Source organism: Hyperolius riggenbachi, chromosome 12, assembly GCF_040937935.1.
Source record: "Hyperolius riggenbachi isolate aHypRig1 chromosome 12, aHypRig1.pri, whole genome shotgun sequence".
NCBI classification, from domain to species: Eukaryota; Metazoa; Chordata; class Amphibia; order Anura; family Hyperoliidae; genus Hyperolius; species Hyperolius riggenbachi.
In genome coordinates this window covers 198,903,880-198,925,294 of record NC_090657.1, presented here as the reverse complement: position 1 = coordinate 198,925,294, position 21,415 = coordinate 198,903,880, and the positions used below count along the sequence as shown (strand labels likewise).

The 21,415-nt window shown below is 42.9% G+C and overlaps 1 protein-coding gene across 3 annotated transcripts in view; it reads right to left on the bottom strand.

Moving 5' to 3' along the window:
- NCOA3 (nuclear receptor coactivator 3) overlaps nucleotides 1-21,415 on the bottom strand; it is a 447,618-nt gene that overhangs the window by 370,863 nt on the left and 55,340 nt on the right. For 2 of the 3 annotated variants that reach the window (XM_068263089.1, XM_068263090.1), the window contains exons 2-3: nucleotides 13,635-13,837; nucleotides 8,250-8,410 (exon numbers count right to left, since the gene is read on the bottom strand). The gene's annotated coding sequence lies outside the window, so the exon portion shown is untranslated. Of the gene's footprint in view, nucleotides 1-8,249; nucleotides 8,411-13,137; nucleotides 13,159-13,634; nucleotides 13,838-21,415 lie in introns of those variants that run through there. The other variant, XM_068263091.1, reaches the window with a different exon arrangement.

The following is a 21,415-nucleotide window of genomic DNA, read 5'->3' as shown; positions in this document are numbered from 1 at the left end:
GGAGGAGAGAGACCCTGTCAGGCCAGTTGAGTATAGGCCTTGCGCCAGCATCAAGCCACAGGTTGTGATCAGAAATGGGCCAGAGTTCAGTGGAGGTTGTCTGAGAATAGTGACAGTTAACCCCAGCATACTGAATGGCATATTCTGATGAAGGTGGTGTGACTAAAATCTGCTTGTCTGATAAAGCCTTAAAGAAACAGTGACATTGTGATGATAATCAGTTCATTTATGCAATATAGTCCTGTATTGCCAATGAAACAGAGACTGTGGTCAAGTATATTAAGTGTGAGTGAATTTTGTCACCAGAAAAGTGAAAGGCCTCTGACAGACCCCACAATGATATAAAGCTCAGCCGCAAGCAGTGATACTGACCCAGAGACATTTGCCTGTCAGCCTGCATCAGTTCATAAGTCATCAGTTCGTAAGTTCATCAGTTGATTTGTTTTTCAGTTATTTACTAAAAGCCTGATATGAGAAGTGAACCAAATTTATTATTTTTGTGTTACTTAAAGAGACTCCGTAACAAAAATTGCATCCTGTTTTTTATCATCCTACAAGTTCCAAAAGCTATTCTAATGTGTTCTGGCTAACTGCAGCACTTTCTACTAACACAGTCTCTGTAATAAATCAATGTATCTTTCCCCTGTCAGACTTGTCGGCCTGTGTCTGGAAGGCTGCCAAGTTCTTCAGTGTTGTGGTTCTGCTATGAACTCCCCTTTATGCACACTGCCTGTGTGTTATTTAGGATTAGAGCAGCTTCTCTCTTATCTTTAACAAGCTGGATAAATCGTCCTCTGAGCTGGCTGGGCTTTCACATACTGAGGAATTACAAACAAGGGCAAAGCTGTTTGCAGGAAGAAAAGAGCAGCCTGAAACTTCAGTGCATGGGGGAAAGAAACACACAAATGATCTATTGAGATTCAAAAGGAAGGCTGTATACAGCCTGCTTGTGTTTGGATGTATTTTCTATGTGTGGACATACTGTACATCAACCTACTCCCTGTTTTGGTGGCCATTTTATTTGTTTACAAACAAACTTTTAAAAACTGTTTTTAACCACTTTTAATGCGGCGAGGAGCGGCGAAATTGTGACAGAGGGTAATAGGAGATGTCCCCTAACGCACTGGTATGTTTACTTTTGAGCGATTTTAACAATAGAGATTCTCTTTAAGTGCAAGGCCTAAGAGAGAGAGAGAGAGAGAGAGAGAGAGAGAGAGAGAGAGAGAGAGAGAGAGCAATAGCCTTTGAGATAAAGAGAACCTGTTAGTGAAACTTAATTAGATCTGTTAACCTGTCAGGCCCTGTTCAGACTGTCAGCGTTTGCACAATGCGTATAAATTTAAAGAAACGCAAGGTAAAAAACATGCGTTTGTATGCGTTTTCTATGCGTTCAAATGCGTTTTTTATTGCGTTTTGCACACACACGTCACACAGGAAACAGAAAAGAATTATGGGAAACGCAGAGGGAAACGTACACTAAAACGCAATAGTACGCGTTTTTGATACGCATCTATAGAATTAATTGTGTCCGTTTCTGTGCGTGACGCACAGGACTGCGTGCAGAAATGCGGATGAGAAACGTATGCGTCTCATACGCATACATGAGAACGAGGCTATTAGAAAACATTAGTAGCAGTTTCTATGCTTAAAGTCTGCCCATATGCGTTCTGTAAAAATGGCTAGGAACGCACATAGTCTGAACGGGGCCTAAAGGTTGAAGATTGGTGGTGGAATCACACTGCATCCAGTGTTATCAAGAGAACTACAGTGAAAAGCAGAATTACATCTGACAGAGAAAAGAGTCAACAAAGTTAGTGAGCCAGTGTTACAATTACAGTAGTTCGAGCTTATTCCGTATATGGTATAAAGAGAGTTAATAGTGGTTAATTTTTTGTTTTTATTTTCCTGTTTCAATATTTTTATTAAAGTTTTCAAGTAACAAATTTTACAAACATGGTTGAAGTATTCGTGCAACCTGTCACACAGAGAGGCACAATGGCAACTTACAGAGAAAACAAGAACAAACACAGCAAGACTCGAGTAGTCTTGCCTTAGGAATCACATTCAGTATTATGTAATAACAGGCGAACCTTGAAATCTGTGCCATAGGTGTCTCAGGATTCCTAGTGACTCTTGTTGGGCTAGGATCTGGTTTAAGTACACGAAATAGCAAGATTAGCCCATGGATAAACAAGGAGTTAAGAGAAGAGAAGAAGGGGAAGAAAGAGGAAGAGAAAGAAGGAAAAGAAGAGAGACAACTGCTCAGGGTAGGCCAATAAACACTCTCCAGGGATCCCACACTCTGGAAAACCGTTTAACCTTGTCCTAAAGCTGGAAGGCCGTCACTCTATTTTTGACTTCCTCAAAGGATACAAATTGGGTCCTCCAGGCCTTGGCTATAGTCTGAGAGGCAGCTACAAATATAAAGTGAGCTAGAACGTTTTGAGATTTGGTGAGAGAATCTATTTTGTGGTGCAACAAAGCTGACCAGGGATCCCTGGAGATCGTTTTGCCAAATAGCGTGGACAAAAGCCTAAAAACTCTACCCCAGAATCTAGATAACATAGAACATGACCAAAAGGTGTGCAGCATGTCACCCTTTGATCCACAACCCCGGAAGCACTTATCTGAGTCTGGTACAGTCAGGTAGGAGAGTCTGGCAGGTACCCAGTACCACCGAAATAGAACCTTATACGCTGACTCCACCATCATCAGGTTGAGAGAAAGTTTAGGAACTGTGGCCCACACTTTTCCCCATTCTTCTTTAGTTTTATTATTTTTCAAGTCTAATTCCCATTTTATTACATAACTGTGACGGAAGGATGGAGATGGGTCATTAAGAACGGCATATAGCTCCGATATTACACCTTTTGAGAAGGGATTTTTGGCACACAAACGCTCAAAACTTGTAAGAGATAGTGGGAATTGGGTTTGAGGTGGGAGGAGACCTTGCAACCAGTGTTTTAGTTGTATATATCGAAACCATTCCCCTGGGGGAATTTGATATTTTGCTTGTAAATCCTCCCATCTCAAAATCCCTGAGTCCCCTGTCAAGGATTGCATCTGCTCTAGGCCTTTGTCTCTCCACCATTTAAAACTATGCGGATTGTCATTCCATGGGGGGAATTTGGGATTGTTGATAAATGATAAAAGCGGCAATGTTGGGGACACCAGCCTTCGGGAGTATCGTATCTTATCCCATATAGCCAGAAAATGTTGTAATATTTTGCTCAGGTTTTGTGGACGGAGAGGCTTGTGTAGCCACATTGGGGTTTGGACCGATTGGGGAGCTGAGGCTAGTATAGTTTTTATTTTTCTAATTTTTCAATATTTTTTTATATTGGTTGATTTTAATATTTTTTTATTTTGATTTATTGTTTTACTCAGGGACCCACATAAAAAAAAATGTGAGAAGTACAGTAGATAGAGCAAGAGTCAGAAATCTGAGTAAAGTAAACATCATTTGGATGCCAAACATCAACCAAAGAACTGCACAAGTTGCTTTAGTGCTATATGGAAGAGAACCACTAACACCCTAAGGTTTTGCTGAGCAAGATAGATTAGACTTGGCAGCAAGGGACTAAGTCTGTAGGAACTGAATTGCTTAGTAGACCTGTCCCTACCCAAGCCTCTATATACCTCAGTAATGGTGCTGTAATCAAAAGTGTTGTATTGAAAAGTGGTTCATGATTGTAAGAAAAGACCTGTTGTAGCTCAATTGTATGTAAAAGTGTTTTTGTTACCCAACCGTTTTATCCCGTAGCTTTTACTGGTGCACCGGCTGTGAAGAGGAGAATATTGTATTTTTGACCTGTGATGTGCAAGGAAAGTGTATATTTGTGTTGACAGTTATACTGGTTGAGTGAAGTTACCAGTTGACCATTGTTAAGGTTACAAATAAATTCTTGATATTCACATATGAGTCAGTGTCTGGTGGATTCCTCTCAGCCAGGGCAGAACACAGAGGATAAATCGGGTTACAGGAGTACAGGTGGTCTTTAGATGGGGGTTCTGATATTTTCTGCAGTTTTGATGACTCTCTGTAGCTTGTGTATGTCTTTAGCCGAGGTGCTCACATACCAACCAATGATGGAGGTGCAGAGAATCAACTCGATTGTAGCAGAGTAGAAGCGAGCTAGAAGGGTACTGGACATGCCAAACTTTATCAAGAAGAACAGCCGTTGTTGGGCCTTTTTTTGTGTTTTGGTTGGGTTTTCCTCCCACCTTAGGCCACTGGAGATGGTGGCAACGAGGAGATGGTGGCAACAAGGAGATGGGCCACTCGCGTCCTGGGAGCTCTTAATGAGAATCAGGGGGGAATCAGGGGGGAGTCGAGGGGGAGGGGGGGGGGTTACTCCTGAAGTCGATGATCAGTTCAACAGTCTTTGCTTAGTTGAGGGCAAGCTTATTGTTCTTGCACTAGTTGCAGATCATCTCAATGTCCTGACTGTAGGCATATTCACTGCATTCGGTAATGCAGAAAACAGCTGATTTTTCAACTTGCCAAATGCCAATTCACTACCATATTACCACACTCAAAAGTAAAATTACCGACTAGTAAGGTCAATTACGCACTTATGTGATAAATACTGCAAGAAATTGCAATGCACAAAGATTAAAGCATTCGTTAAATGATGTAAACATGTTCGGTATTTATCTCCAGCTCTGACCAGCAGGTAACTCACAATCTCGCTCTATATCTTGTGCTGTAAAAGTTGACTGATGTAGCAGACAGCCAATACGGAAAGCCACACAGCCCTGCTTCTCACCCCATTTTATCCAATACTCTGGCAGGTGGGATTTCAGAATGAAATAGCAGAAGAAGACATTTAAAAGGCTTTTCTGTATCCCTTTAGATGTGCATTCCTGTATATTAATACACAGAAGAGCTCTCTCTAGTTAGCATAGATGCACATCTAAGGGATGCCAGTGATGCACAGACTTATAAGAGAAAACTGATAGCTTGCAGCCTAACCTGCTCCACACCTGGTGAGACTACCGAACAGGGCTAAGTGAATAGAAACATGTTTTTATGGTATATTACCAAACTTCTACCGCATGCGGAAAATCTTAGCGAGTGTGAAGATTTTTTTTTTAAATACCTAATGCCGCATGTTACAGGCCTAAAATATTTTACAAAACTGCCCTTATTGAGTTAATGCCTATGTGGGGCATGTCCTGCAGCCTACTACTACTACAGCAGCGACTACTGTATAACTGCTCATTCCACAATGTTAGCATGCACCTCTGCTCTCAGCTGGCAGTATGGAATGATTGGCCTATAATGATGTAACATCCATTATAACCATGCATAAATGGGAGTAAATTATAAGAGCTAATTATGTTCTCCCTAAGTCCAGCTAATCAGTTTTGTTGAAGCCAACCATACCCACAATTAAAGAGAATCTGTACGCTAAAATCCTTACAATAAAAAGCATACCATTCTATTCATTATATTCTCCTGGGCACCTCTGTGCTGTTTCTGCCACTCTCTGCTGCAATCCTGGCTTGTAATTGCCAGTTTTAGCCAGTGTTTACATACAAAAGACATAGCATGTGATAGGCTGAGAGAAGCTCAGCCTGTGACTCACACATCGCCTGCAGGGAGCCTGGAGAGGGTGTGTATAGCTTCTATCCTATCACAAGTAGAGCAGCACATTCCAGCCTGAGCCTGACAAAGCAGTCAGAGAAAAGAAGACGAGATTATATAACAGAGATAATACAGCCACTGTGCAACTAGGAAAGGCTGCAGTAAGACAGACCACATTAGAATAGGATAGGATACATTTCACAGCTATCAAGTTGGGGAGTGTAACTATTACCTTTTATAAGATACACTCCTAAAGTACACCTACACTGAGAGGGGTATGGAGGCTGCCATATTTATTTCCTTTTCTAACAATACCAGTTGCCTGGCAGTCCTGCTGAACTCTTTGCAGAAATGTCTGAATCACACACCTGAAACAAGCATGCAGCTGATCCAATCAGAGTTCAGTCATAGCACCTTGACCTGCAGGTCAAATGTATCAGAGACAGATAGATAGCCAGGCAACTTGTATTGTTTAAAAGGAAATAAATAAAATCGGCATGAACTAGGTAGGAGTTTGCTGGCATTATCACAAAATACATTGCCAAGTAAAAATGCAGAGAAAGAAATGCAAATAGCAGTACCAATAGAAAAGCGACCAATTGACTACGTTTTTGTATGCATCGGGTCATGTGACACCAAGTTTCAGGAGAGACCGCATACTGGAGCTGCGCTACCAAAATATGTTACTGCGTGCAATCGCCATGCATGTTGGGCAGAAAGTGAGCACCATCCAGCAATGTGTGACACGACGGACAGTAAAATTAGAGAACACACTGAACAGTGAGTGGATTAACCTCCTGAGCGATAATTCCGAGCTGAGCTCGGGGTATGTCGCGCAGGAGGATTTCTCAGGCCCCGCTGGGCCGATTTGCATAATTTTTTTTTTGTTACACGCAGCTAGCACTTTGCTAGCTGCGTGTAACTTCCGATCGCCGCCGCTCGCCGCCGATCCGCCGCTACCCGCCGTTCCGCGCAGCCCCCCCCCTCCCCAACCCCTTGCGCAGCCTGGCCAATCAGTGCCAGGCAGCGCTGAGGGGTGGATCGGAACTCCCTATGACGTCACGACGTCCATGACGTCGGTGACGTCATCCCGCCCCGTCGCCATGGCGACCAGGGAAGCCCAGCAGGAAATCCCGTTCTGAACGGGATTTCCTGCTTACTCTGATCGCCGAAGGCGATCGGAGTGGGTGGGGGGATGCCGCTGCGCTGCGGCTATCATGTAGCGAGCCCTGGGCTCGCTACATGATTTAAAAAATAAAAAAAATTAAAAAATAGTGCTGCGCCACCTCTTGGGCGATATAATTGTATCGCCCAGAGGGTTAAACAAAAGCACAACAGAACGCACAGACTGGCAGATTCACCAAAAGGCTTGTAGAGACCAATTTGCAATTGCCAGTGACATCTAAATCTGCCTGCCACCAGAAACAGTTGCACAAGGTTGTAACGAAACCACAGGCAACAGACTGCATGAAGTGTAGCTGTGTGCGTCGCGGCCAGCCACTGAGGCACAATTAAGCCCTCGACACAGGACTGCACGTCTGATATGGTGACGCTGTCATCACAACAAAAACAATGAATGGCATTGGGTATTACCTGTGGAGAAAGGACAGCCGTGGACTTGTACAGGTGCGTCCTGTGGAATGCCACTTTCCAGCCCATGTCACAGAGTATCACACTGGCCACACATGGGGCACAATGGTTTGGAGCAGTATCATGTTGGATTAGCAGACCGCTCTGGAGCACATTGCAGGCATTTTGGTAGCAGCCTGACATGTCACACAAGTTGTGATGCTTGTGGTTCAACTACTGGCCCAGACCGTCCCTAGGTGTTCCAGCAAGGCAATGCCCCATTGCAAGTCAAACTAGCAAGAGCCTGAACAAAATTCTAATCTTATCCTGGCCAGCAGACTCACATTGTGCTCAACGTGTGTCAATTGCGGAGGAACGCAGGAACTGAGCGTCACATGACACTATGCACAAAAACGTTTTCATCTCCATACAGCACTCTTCTACCTGTACTGTGATTTCTTTATGTACATTTTTTCATGATGCTGCAATTTCACCTGTGCAAAAGTAATTTACATTTATCAGTGGGATGAGAAGAACATGCACTGCCATTAAATCCCTATGTGCATGAGTTGGTGCTCCGACTGTTCTTCTCAACCCACTGATAAATGTAAATTACTTTCTTCTCATCCCACTGATTGATTGTTGGTTTACGTGAGCACATTCATCATAGGAGCAGCCTTATAGTGACCGTCCTCAGTAAGCATTTGGTGCCCACCTACACCTCTTTAATCCTAATTTACATTTATGATTCCATGTCCTTATGGGGTATAAGTATGCTATAAAGCAATGGCTCGGGATGCATTTTCTAACTCACACAAGCAATAAGAACAATTTGCATGGCTCGGCCCAAGGTCCTGAAATGGTGTTAGAGGGTGTTCCTTTTTCCACAATTCTATGCAATCACGCTTTAGTTGTTGTTGGGGTCTTTTCGTTCGTTACATAAAACCTGGATGTCCCAGTATGTAACTGGGAATCTTATATTGTTTTCATCACTAAATGCTTTGGTGGAAGAAGTGCTCTCCTTGGGCATACCTTTACTAAGCATAAGACTAGTAATACAAACTTTGCTAAATATTACACACTTACCTACCTTGTACTTATTCAGGGTAGCAGCAGACAAGCCTCTGGTTTTATAGTACTACTTTTCCACCTCTTCTTCATCATCAACCCTGTACTATTATTCCGTTGTAGAGCACAAGCAGGTTGTCACCATAAAGCACACCGCTAATTTGATCTTGCCTCTTACATGAACTAGACGATAAAGAGAAGACCAAATGAGCTAAAATCTTGCTTAAAGAGACACCGAAGCAAAAAAAATATATATGATATAGTGAATTGGTTGTGTACTATGAATAATTACTAGAAGTTTAGCAGCAAAGAAAATATCCTCATATTTTTATTTTCAGGTATACAGTGTTTTTTCTAACATTGCATCATTCTCTAATATGTGCAGATTACACAACACTCAGCATTCAAAATGATTCTTTCAGAGCAGTCTGTGAACTAATGACCTCACCTCTGGCAAAGAAAAAGTAATTAGTTCACTTACAGTTGAGATAATAAAAGTTAGATAACAGCCCTCTCCACGACTTTGAAAGTTGTAGAGATTAACGGCTTTTTTGCATAGAGATAACAACTGGAGTTTAACTCTTCCTGTACAGGAAACAATTAGACTGATGTATCTGATCTTAACGTTTTTTTTCTTAGCTGTACTACACATACAAATCATAATATCATCATTTTTTTTTCCGCTTCAGTGTCTCTTTAAGTGACTCTGAACCCTCATTATTGTATAAAATCATTCTTCAGTTACAACTGCGTTAGCATGTTATTTTTCCAGCTGGTTGCTCACAATTTAGCATTTGTTTATTTTCTTCATGTCAGCTGTAAGTTTTATCTATTCAGCCACTGAGAAAAAAAAAGTGGGCAAGGCCAAAGCTGTACATTAGACTTCCAAATATAAAATACATTTGTACATTTGGAAACTGACCAGATTTTTGTTTAAGTCATTAACTATACTCTCAAAGGCAATAAAGTAAGTAAACTGACTTCAGACCCACTATTAACCTTCCTGGCGGGGTAAGCCGCGCAGGAGGTTTTCTCAGGCCCTTCAGGGCCGATCTGCGTAATTCTTTTTTTTAGTTGAACGCAGCTAGCACTTTGCTAGCTGCGTCAGCACACCGATCACCGCCACCCCGCGCCGATTCGCCGCTATCCGCGCCGCCGCAGAGCCCCCCCCCCTAGACCCCTGCGCTGCCTGGCCTATCAGTGCCAGGCAGCGCTAAGGGGTGGATCGGGTCTCCCTTAGACGTCACGACGTCCATAACGTCGGTGACGTCATCCCGCCCCATCGCCATGAACGGGATTTCCTGATCGCCTATCGCCGGAGGTGATCGGAGGGGCTGGGGGGATGCCGCTGAGCAGCGGCTATCATGTAGCGAGCCCTAGGCTCGCTACATGATTTAAAAATAAATAAATAAAAAAACGGCAGCGCTGCCCCCTGGCGGTGTTTAATAGACCACCAGGAGGTTTAAGAAGTACCACTCTGTGGCTGGAGCAGCCTCATAACATTTCATAATTATCCTCTTTTTTTCTTGTTTTAGGTAGTCAACATATTTTATGGTTCTGTACAGGCAAAAAGAAGCAAAGAAAAAAGTTAAGGCTAACCTGAGATTAGGTGGGTAAAATAATTAATACTTTCCTGGGGCTTCCTACAGCCCCATGAACAGTTCCTTTGCCAACCTCCAGGGTCCCTCCGTTTGCCTGCTGTCAGCCCCCATAATCCACCTTCAGTTGGATCAGTCAGAGTCTTCAGCGCATGCCCAGCCGCACGCTCAGCGCATGCCCAGCCGCACGTTTCCGAGAGCATTCTGTCCCTCCGTAGTACCACCTGCACTGGTGCAGAACCCTCCTGGGTATGTGAACGTGGCGGGTGGGCATGATGACGTTAAGCATGTGCAGAAGAGCCCGGCTGTAGGCGGATTACCAGGAATGATTGCAGGTGAACGGAGGCACCCAGGAAGACAGCAAGGTAGGCATCGGTGGTCATGGGGCTGGAGGAAGCCCCAGGCAAGTATGAATTTTTTCCCCCTTGTTTCATGTTAGCTTTAAAGAGAACCAGAGACAAAGCACCGTTATGTATTTTACCATAGATATCAATGGGAACATGACAGTAAACACCTACCCTGCTCTCCACTTCATTCTTCTCTGCTAAATCTGCCTGTTATTGGCCCTGATAAGAATCCCCGACTGAGCATTCAGTCTAGCTTTGCCCGGAATGATTATAGCGGAGTCAGTCTTCTGTGATGTATTTTCAAGCCCAAGTCTGCCCCCTTGTGGATCTGCTTTCCTGCTATTTATCCTCGAAGTAGCAAAGCAGAGCCACAAGGGGGCAGGCTTGGGCTTGAAAAGACATCACAGAAGACTTACTCAGCTATAATCATTCCAGGCAAAGCTAGACTGAATGCTCAGTCCGGGATTCTTATCAGGGATGATAACAGGCAGATTTAGCAGAGAAGAATGAAACAGAGAGCAAGGTAGGTGTTTACTGTCATGTTCCCATTGATATATATGGTAAAATACATGAGGGTGCTTCATCTCTAGTTCTTTTTAACCTCCTGAGCGTTACACCGCTCAGGAGGTTTTAACAGTTTGCGCCCGCCAGTCCCCCCATAGATCTCATTCCTCATAACCCTCTAACTAGCACTAGGCTAGTTAGTACAAATGCTCGGCATTCTTTGACCGCCACCGGTCCCCTGTTAATACATTACCCAGCCTGGATCCAGCGATCGGCGCAGCCTCACCGCACAGCTCCGGTCTTCACTATGGCGAGGATCGCACATGACGTCATGAGCAAACCCGATCCTCCCCATAGAGACCGAAGCTCTGCAGGGAGGCTGCGCGATCGCTGGATCCAGGGGGGGTAGCGTATAAACGGGAGGATCGTGTTGAATCTGCGGGGAATCAGGGGGGACGGACACTCTTACTAGCTAACCTAGTGCTAGCTAGAGGATTTTCAACCGTTAGATCAAATTTTTCAGCATGGGGGACTCCTGGGGCCACAGAGTGGTATGTCAGACACAGTGTCGGGCCTACCGCTAAGGAGGTTAAAGAGGCACTGTTGCGGGGATCCGGCGCGCGCGTGAGATTATGGTCTTTCCAGTTTGATGTTGGAGGGCTGTGAAGTATAGGAAATATTTGAAACTATCTGGTTTAGCTGCTAATATTATGGTATGGATAGCTTTTGGATCGTAATGGAATAATATTTCTTGTTTTTTAGTTTTTCTTATTTCTTCCTCTTTTTTCTTCTTTCCTTGATTGTTTTTGTTTTTCTCCTTTTCCTTTTTTGTTTTTCTCTTTCTTTTTTCTCTTCTGAATGTGCTTTAATTTAGTTTTGTTTAAAAATATGATTTTGACTATGATGCAAAACTTAGCCCTGGCTTAAGAGCATGGTGATGAAGCTGATATTCTTTGCCGGGCTATGAGCTATGAGAGCTTGCTGACTGTCAAAAAAAAAAAAGGGAAAAAAAAGAGGCACTGTTGTGACATACAGTAGAATTCTTGTAAAGTATTCAAGATACTCACTTTTACAGTAATTTTCCTGGTTTCAGCATCAAAATATATATAGGTATGCAGCCCTACCCTTCCAGTGATATCATCTAGGCCAGGCATGGGCAAACTCGGCCCTCCAGCTGTTACGGAACTACAAGTCCCACAATGCATTTGCCTTTATGAGTCATGACTGTGGATGTCAGACTCCTGCAATGCATTGTGGGACTTGTAGTTCCATAACAGCTGGAGGGCCGAGTTTGCCCATGCCTGATCTAGGCTGTTTAGATATGTGGAATTCTCATCCTACTACACTCTGGGAGACCTGGGCCCATATGCAATTTTCACCTGAGTTTTCTCCTAGAGGATATTTTTAAACTGGTCAATAAAATGCCTTTTAAAACCACCATAAGGCATGAAAATACTCAAAATAATTATGATAGTACTTTTTCACTGACTTTTTGTTACTTTTTTAGTTGAAAAGTGCATGAAAATTATTTTAAATCAATAAAAAATTAGCTCCTAGGAGAAAGCTCAGGTGAAAAAGTGAATTGCACGTGGGCCCAGGTAATCATTTCACTGACATCAAACAAATGACAGCGCTCATAGTCTGCAACTGAATTGTAGACTTAAGCCACATACACACATCAGACTATAGTCTTTGGAAAATGAAAGATCACAGACCAATCTTACCACCCTTCATGTAGTATGAGAGCCATACTCTACACAGTCTATTCTATGGAGCTGAACTCCCCATAAGAAAAAAATCTTTGCAAGATGCTGCACACACAGATGCTGTACAGACACAAAAGATCAGTATCTGCAAAAGATCTGTTCCTGCCAAAAATCCATTCCTGCAAATTGCAATGATAGTCTATGAGATCTGCAGATCATCATACACACATGATTTAACTGACATTCATCTGCAGATCAGATCCACCAGGATGGATTTTCAGATCTGCGGATCTGCAGATGAATGTCAGTTAACTCATGTGTGTATGATGATCTGCAGATCTCATAGACTATCATTGCAATTTGCAGGAATGGATTTTTGGCAGGAACAGATCTTTTGCAGATACTGATCTTTTGTGTCTGTACAGCATCGGTGTGTGCAGCATCTTGCAAAGATTTTTTTTCTGATGTGGAGTTCAGCTCCATAGAAAAGACTGTGTAGAGTATGGCTCTCATACTACATGAAGGGTGGTAAGATTGGTCTGTGATCTTTCATTTTCCAAAGACTATAGTCTGATGTGTGTATGTGGCCTAAGAGAGGCATGCAGAGCCCCACAGGGCTAAATACATGCCTTGAATGCAAATCAGATGCAAATCATGTACTAGTCCTAATCTAATTTGAATGCAAATTGATGCACATGGTAGGGAATAATTTGTGCACATATTTATACTGAAGCTAACGTCCTCCTTTGCTGTACCTGTTTTGAATGCATGTTGTGTATTTTAGTCCACATTGTGGAGCTCTGCACATCTATTGCAGGTGGTCAATTCGGGTGCAGCCTCTGTTTGGAAGCGCTGCCAATGTCTCCTGCTATACAAAACTCATGTAAGTATACTTATGGCTAGCTGCATCCATGTGCATCAATTTGCATTCAAATTGTAGATTAGGACTAGTACATGGTTTGCATCTGATTTGCATTCAAGGCATGTATTTAGCCCTGTGGGGCTCTGCATGCCTCTGTTACTCTACAATTCAGTTGCAGCCTATGAGCGCTGTCATTTGTTTGATGTCTGTTTGAGAGAAATGTGTATACCATTTTTATGACTAGCAGCACTAAGAAAAAATCGTGTTTTTATCCTTAGACTAGCAGTAGGTCTTCCCCGAGAGGACCCGTCACCGCCGTGGGGAAGTCTAGTAGGGAATAATTTGTGCACATATTATTTGTACTGAAGCTAACGTCCTCCTTTGCTGTACCTGTTTTGAATGCATGTTGTGTATTTTAGTCCACAATTGTGGAGCTCTGCACATCTATTGCAGGTAGTTAATTCGGGTGCAGCCTCTGTTTGGACGCGCTGCCAATGTCTCCTGCTGTACAATATTCATTTCACTGGCTTCGGAACTCACAGTAAACCAACATTCCACAGAGCTGCACCTGACAGGACTAAAGATGTTGCCACCTATGAAAAATGTCAGAATGTAAATTAGGGTAAGGAAATATTTTACAATGGGCACATCATAACTAGATCATTTATAAACAAATCATGTATAATTAACGTTAACCATAACTAAATCATTTACAGTAGAATCTTATTATAGCAAACCTCTGTATAAAGTAAACTCTGTCCTCAGGTCCCAGCAAATGTGCCTGTATAAATATACAATGTATGACCAATTCTGATATAGTAAATAGGGTTGCCGTGGTATACCGGTATGACAGTAAAAGGCAGTTTGATTGTGCATGGTGACCATACCAATAACGTTTTACTGGTTTCCATGGTGATGCTACACAGCAGCTGGTGTATGAACAGCGACAGGGTTTAACACACTAACTTCGCTGCTGTCCTGCGTGCATGTACTACTTACTTCTTCCTCCTTCCTGTTCTTGCGTTCCATCTCCCTGTAACAGCGTACCCTGGGCACAGTTACAAAAAAAGTAACGCAAGCACCGGAAGAAAAACACACATACACGCCTGCAGGACCCCCGGCGAGTATTTGTTTACCCCTGCGTACTGTGGCCACCTATTACTGGCTACACCCATCCCTGGCTACCTTTACTGCGCCCACCTATTACTGGTTGCACCTATTCCTGGCAACTTATGCTGGAGGCACCTATACCTAACTAGCTATACTTGAGGCACCAATACCTGGCTACCATAAGGGGGTGTGCGGGAGTGGAGATCTGTAAAAACAGTGCCAGAGATTTGGGTGCAGCCAGTGCCACCGTAGGCCATAATAGGAATTACAGCTATAGCGGTGCTCAGTGAATAATTTGGGCACCGTCAAAAGACAGAGCACAAATTACTATAAAAATACTGTAATTCAGCTGCCGGCAATAGCTGGAAGCCGAATGACATCTTTCATCACTATCCATGGTGACCTGGAGGGAAATAGTATTAAAGGTCACCTTTTGCAGGAGCAGGGTGAGCTGTTCTCCAGCTTTTTCCTGAGCCCAAATCTCCCGGCAGCTTAAGCATATGCTGAGTGAGTGGGGCACATCTAGCTACCATACCAGTGGGAAAAAGGGGGGGGGAGGGAGTTGACACCTGATAACATTTGTAAAATAAGTCGAATGGCACCAGCGCTGGATGTACAGTACTGAGCAAATAAGCAGGAAAATTAGGAGTAATGTGAACATAAACAAAAGAGGATGTAGCATTGCCACTCCCAATCACCAATAAAAGTATTGTCACTGTCCTCCCACAAGATTGTACGCACTGCACTCCTGGGTATCTCTTCCCTGGTTAGCAATGACGCTCCTGGTAGTGCGTGGAGCAAAGTATAGGCTACTTTCACTTGTAGTGTAGATCAGAGCAGGCCTACACGCTGCAAAACTAAGGAAAGAGGATATGAGAGTGCCAAGTTCTGTCCGCGAAGTTATCTGAGCCACTCACATTACATATGCGAGTGGCTTATTATGATTGGCTGCATTTTGAAGAGAGGCTTCATGATTGGCTCAAGTGTGAGCGGAAAGTTTTGCAGGGCACGTGCTGCACTCTCACCCGTGGAGGTATCGAAGCCAATCACAGAAAGCGAGTGGCTGCTTCTATTCAGTGACTGCTGCATTTTTTTTTATAACAATTTATAGGTATTTCAAAATTTTTACCCACAACAGGTACAATAGGTAATAACATCAGCTAAAAGAATATAGTATAGTGGCTATGTTACACGTCCTAGCAGACATACAATCATATAGTTCCAATTGCTCTCTCATTTATCTAATGTGTCTTACCATCTAATAACAGAAGAAACCACTTGGCCTTAACATAGACAAAGAAAAAAAAACCTATTGTCCTTCCTCCCCCCCTCCCTTCCCCCAGCTAAAAATTAACTGCATCATACTTCTGATTTACCCAGTGTGCCTGATATTTTCTCCACCAAGTACCATTTAGTATCTATGTAGGGAGTCATTACCTCATCTATCTCTATTTTAGAAAAATACATCAATATAAAGTATTTCCAAGTTTTGAAAAAGCTTTTGGTTTTCTTGTTTTTATGTATCAAGGCCTCCAGTTTGTCTTGTCTAAAGAGATGAAGTAACTCTTCTTTTACATCCCATACTGAGGGTGCACTGGGATAAATCCATTTATTGAATACAACCTTGCGAGCAGCCAATATTATAAGATGTGCTAGTTTACTTGGAGAGTAAATCTGTTGTTTCGTATCTGAAGTTGAAGATTTGGGAGGAACATAATGAAACAGGCACAACAGAGGATTAATCTCTGGTTTATACTTGCATATCAATTCAATGTAGTTAGCCACTTTTTTTCAAAATGCAAAAATTATGGGACAGGACCATAAGCAATGGAATAAATCTGCCTGTGGTTGTTTACATTTTGGGCAGGCTGGTAAATAATGAGGAGGTGGGTTCCGACGTTTAATGTTGAAGGCACACTTTGCCCTATGTAACAATTTAAGCTGAGATTCCCTCTAAGATTCTCCTGAGATTAACTTTGAGTTGACTGAAGTGCAGAAAGTGACGTTTGGGAATGGCATACATCTTGCAAATATCTGAAAAGGACATCAGTCTGCCTTCCCTCAGATTAACAAGGTTACCCAATCTTTTCACCCCTTTCGTTTGCCAGTCAAGAAAACCTCTGTGAGCCATGCTAGCTTTAAAACCTGGATGCCTCCATAAAAGGCATATATTTAGACACCTGGAAAGGCAAGGAAAAAAGATGCATCTCCCTCCAGGTTATCACCATGTCCCTTATGATTCTACTTAATTTAATTTTTGGAGGAGATATCCTGAAAGGGGTATAGAGAAGACCTACCAAATCCCAGGGCTCTGCAAACGCAGATTCAAGTGCATAATTTGAATAGAAGCTAGTCCTATGTATCCAGTCCCTAACATATCGGGTAAGGCAAGATAAATTGTATCGCCTGATATCTGGTAATGCTAAACCTCCCCAATCTTTTGGTAGTTTCAACTTGGAAAGAGCTAGTCTCACTTTACCCAGTTTCCATAAAAATCTTGAGAAAGCTCTCTCAATATCCTTGATGTCTGAATGCTTTAATAGGAGGGGCAGCGTCTGGAGAGGATATAGTAATCGTCCGAAACTAACAGATTTTATGAGAGCTGCCCTTCCCATTAAATTAAATTGGTAGATTCTCCCAATTTAGGAGCAGACGATTAATATCCATCATTAAAGGCTGATAATTTATTTTTATATAGGCGACTTGGTTCTGCTGCAATTTTTAAAGAGAACCCGAGGTGGGTTTGAAGAATGTTATCTGCATACAGAGGCTGGATCTGCCTATACAGCCCAGCCTCTGTTGCTATCCCAAACCCCCCTAAGATCCCCCTGCACTCTGCAATCCCTCAAAAATCACAGCCGTGCTGCTGACAAACAGCTTGTCAGAGCTGGCTGTGTTTATCTCTATAGTGTCAGTCTGCTGCTCTCCCCGCCTCCTGCAGAACTCCGGTCCCCGCCTCTGCGACCCTTCCCTCCCCGCTGATTGGAGGGAAGGGACAGGGGCAGGGACCAGAGCTATGCAGGAGGCAGGGGAGAAGTCGAGACTGACACTACAGATGTAAGTAAACACAGCCTGCACAGCCGGCTGTGATTTATGAGGGATTGCAGAGTGCAGGGGGACCTTAGGAAGGTTTGGGATAGCAACAGAGGCTGGGCTGTATAGGCAGATCCAGCCTCTGTATGCAGATAACATTCTTCAAACACACCTCGGGTTCTCTTTAAGGAGCGGAGTCCTGATTCATAGAAGAAGACATATTGTTAACAGCCAGTGCTTTCAAATAGGCTTATCTGCCAGCTCTGCCATAGGCAGTCATGTGACTCAGGGGAAAGATCAGATTACAACTTGTGATTATACAGAAATGAGAGGGAATTAAACAGGCTAAACTCTCTAAATACATACAGGGTGCATTTCTCTGTTTTCCTTCTGTCCAGTGCAAGAAGTTCAGGTCCACTTTAACCTCACTGGTGTTCAATTTCCCCAGGATTTTTGTGCAAAAAGTGATCCAATTAATTTTCATAACTTTTTTCCTGTAACTTGCTAAAATAGGTCAAGCGAGGGTCTAGTATACAGTGCAGGAGAGTATTGACATGTATGCACGTCACTACTGTTCACAGCATGTTTTGCATGGACAGGCATAACCGTCAATACTGCCAGGGAGGTTGATGAGATTATGCCGTAATACCCAAGGTTCCTAAAGCACACCTTGTATAGTATGTATACAAATAGGGCAACCAGTACAAACATCAACTCCAAAAAGCAAAAGAATAATGAGCCCGGCCATGTGAGGCCTTGTACACTTGCTAGATAATCGTCAGCCGAGATTGGGTATGATTCACAAAGCTTTTTCACCTGTTTTCATTTTATCTCTGTTACTTTTTTAAGCTCCCAAAGAGCAAAAATATAATAATTAACCCATTCAGGTTTCGTGGATTTCACGTGAGAAATGTTCACCTCCCATTCATTAGCCTATAACTTTATCACTACTTATCACAATGAACTGATCTATATCTTGTTTTTTACGCCACCAATTAGGCTTTCTTTGGGGGGTACATTTTGCTAAGAGCCACTTTACTGTAAATGCATTTTAACAGGAAGAATAAGAAAAAAATGGAAAAATTCATTATTTCTCAGTTTTCAGCCATTATAGTTTTAAAATAATACATGCCTCCATAATTAAGACTCACGTATTGTATTTGCCCATATGTCCCGGTTATTACACCGTTAAAATTATTTCCCTATCACAATGTATGGCGACAATATTTTATTTGGAAATAAAGGTGCATTTTTTCCATTTTGCATCTATCACTATTAACAAGTTTAAAATAAAAAAAATATAGAAATATTTCATCTTTACATTGATATGTAAATATTTACCTAAGGGTCTAAACTTTTTAAATGTTTTTTTTTTTTTATTGTAATGTTTTTGTTTTTTTTATAGTAAACATTTTATTTGGGTAGTTTTGGGAGGGTGGGAGGTAAACAATAGATTTATAATGTAAATGTGTGTTCATTTTAATTTATTTTTAATTTCAGTTGTAGTATTACTTTTGAGTTTGTTTACATGACGTCACTAAGCGTTTCACACGCTTAGAGTGACGCATCGGGGAGGGAACGGCCAGAAAACGCGCAGCTTCCGAGAGAAGCTGTCGCTTTTTCAGTGGGGGAGAGGAATCAGTGATCGTGCACCATAGCCCGATACATTGATTCCCTGGCTACCGAATCCGCGGCCGGGAGTGCGCGTGCACGCGCGCGATCGGCCGCGGTAGCGCGCATGGTTCCTGGACGTAGTTTCTACGTCCAGGAACCAAAATAGGTTAAGGTAAGAGAATATTGAAAGTAACTTAATTAGGAGCAACTTACTTTGAGTGATTATCTTGCTTGTAAATGTGCTGAAAGGTTATTTTTATCAATTAGGTGATAAATAAGTCCTTTATGAGAAGTTTTGTGAATAGAGCCCATTCACTTTTCGGTCTGTCTCAGCAAGAAACTAGACTGTATAGAACACACTCATCTTTCTTCCCCTCTTCTTCAATGAATAGCACAATGTTCGCCTACAGCAGAGCAGCAGGTCTGCACAGCACTTATTCCCATAACTGTGACCCTGTCAAACCTGTCAAATTATAGTTAAATAACTTCGAGGCAAATTTAAAATCAATTTTTTTACTCACCTGGGGCTTCTTACAGCCTGTCGCAGCTGTTTAAGTGCTGCACCGCAGCTCCGGTGGTCCCCACTAGCCGCCCCCAGTTATGGCGACCCGCCAGAGGGGTCTGCTCTTCTGCACCTGCTCACGCGTCCACGTCATCTGGCGCCTGCGCAAAAGCTGTGCGCAGTATGCGCCAGATGACGTAAACGTGCAAGCTCAGAAAAGTCGACCATTGTTGGTGGCCAGCAGGGACACCGAGGACCTTCAGAGCGGCAGCGAGGGACTTAAATGGCTGCGACGGGCTGGAAGAAGCCCTGAGTGAGTAAAAAACACCTTACCAGCACAGCCTGCCCTTCAGTGATTGTAGTCCTTTCCTCTTCAGCAATAATGCTTCCTCCCACATCTAATTATTAAAGGGAATCTGAGGTGAGAGACATATAGAGACGGCCATATTGATTTCCTTTTTTTTTTTTTTAAATACACATGGTTGACCTGCTGATCATTTGTCTCGAGGAAGCAAGCAGATGTTTCTGACAAGATTAGCTGCATACTTGTTTCAGGTGCATGCTTGTTTCAGCTGTTCAGAAAGATCAGCATGACATGAAAATGTAATGAAGGCGCCGGCAAATTTGGGCACAGGGCGAAGGCGAAAAAAAAAGCTCACCCTGCTCCTGCAAAAGTCTCGGCAGCGTTAATTACTATTACCCCTCCAGGCCAACTTGGAACCTTGGGTAAGATGTAATTTGGCTACCAGCTCTTGCACTGTTTTTATCTTAATTTGTCTCTAGACGGTGCCCAAATTACTGCCTGAGCACCGCTATAGTCGTAATTCCCATAATTTGGGTGCTCCTGGTGCACCCAAATTTCCAGCAGTTTTTGCCTGACTTGCAGCAGGACTGCAGGGCAACTGGTATTGTGTAAATATAAGGAAAGAAACATGACAAGCATCCATATGTTTCTTACCTTGGGTTAATTGTAAAGCTTGTTTTTTTTAACCTACCAAGTTGATCAAATAGTATCCCCCCCCCCCTAAGCTTTTAATGGGGTACACGGTACAACAGTCAGCTGTACATAAAGACAGTTTCAGTGGAGAGGTTTGGGTGGAAACCACACTGAATGATCACAGTAAATAGATGGTTAACCAGATGAACTTGTAGTTCGAGCAGTGCAGGTAACCAGGGAAAAAAGGCAGACAGGCTGGTAATTGGGGGAGGATGACATGTTCAGACAGGGTTATGAGGGCATTAAAAGAGGAAAAGGTCACAGGTTATAAAGAGAAATTAAAGATGAATTGTTAAAAAAAATTATAAAATATATATACATTTATTTTTTTTTACACAATACTCATTTATAGATTACTATGCCTAAGGCCCGTTTAAAAATGGGCGCTAGGCTGTGGCCGTGCACCCCTACCTCCCGCACTAGTCTCTCTCTCTCTTTCAAATTAGCCATGCGCATACAGCGCGCGCTCCGGTCTGTGCACGCACCCGCCCACGCTGCAGCTCACAGGCCCGCCCGACTTCGGGACCCGTCCTCCTCTGCCGCCCGTCATTCCCCCCAAGACACAGACAAATTATACAAAGAGACTAGTGTTTGCCTATTGTAAAATCTCTCCTCCCCTGAATTACATTCTACACACTAGCAGTGACATCTTTAGTTCTGCTAGCTGATCTGTACGGAGGGTTTGGTACCCAGAGTTCTATGCAAAAAGGGATATAGTGCTAGCTTGGCAGTTGCAAAAAGCTGTTATTTCTCAAAATGCAATGAGGTTCACAAACTGTCAGCAGATCACACTGGGGGCGAATTCACCACAATATCAGCCACACATACACCCCCCCAATCAATTAAAGAAAAGGTAAGAATTTCTAGTGGAAAAGGGAGTATTAGCTACTGATTGGGAAAAAGTTCAATACTTTA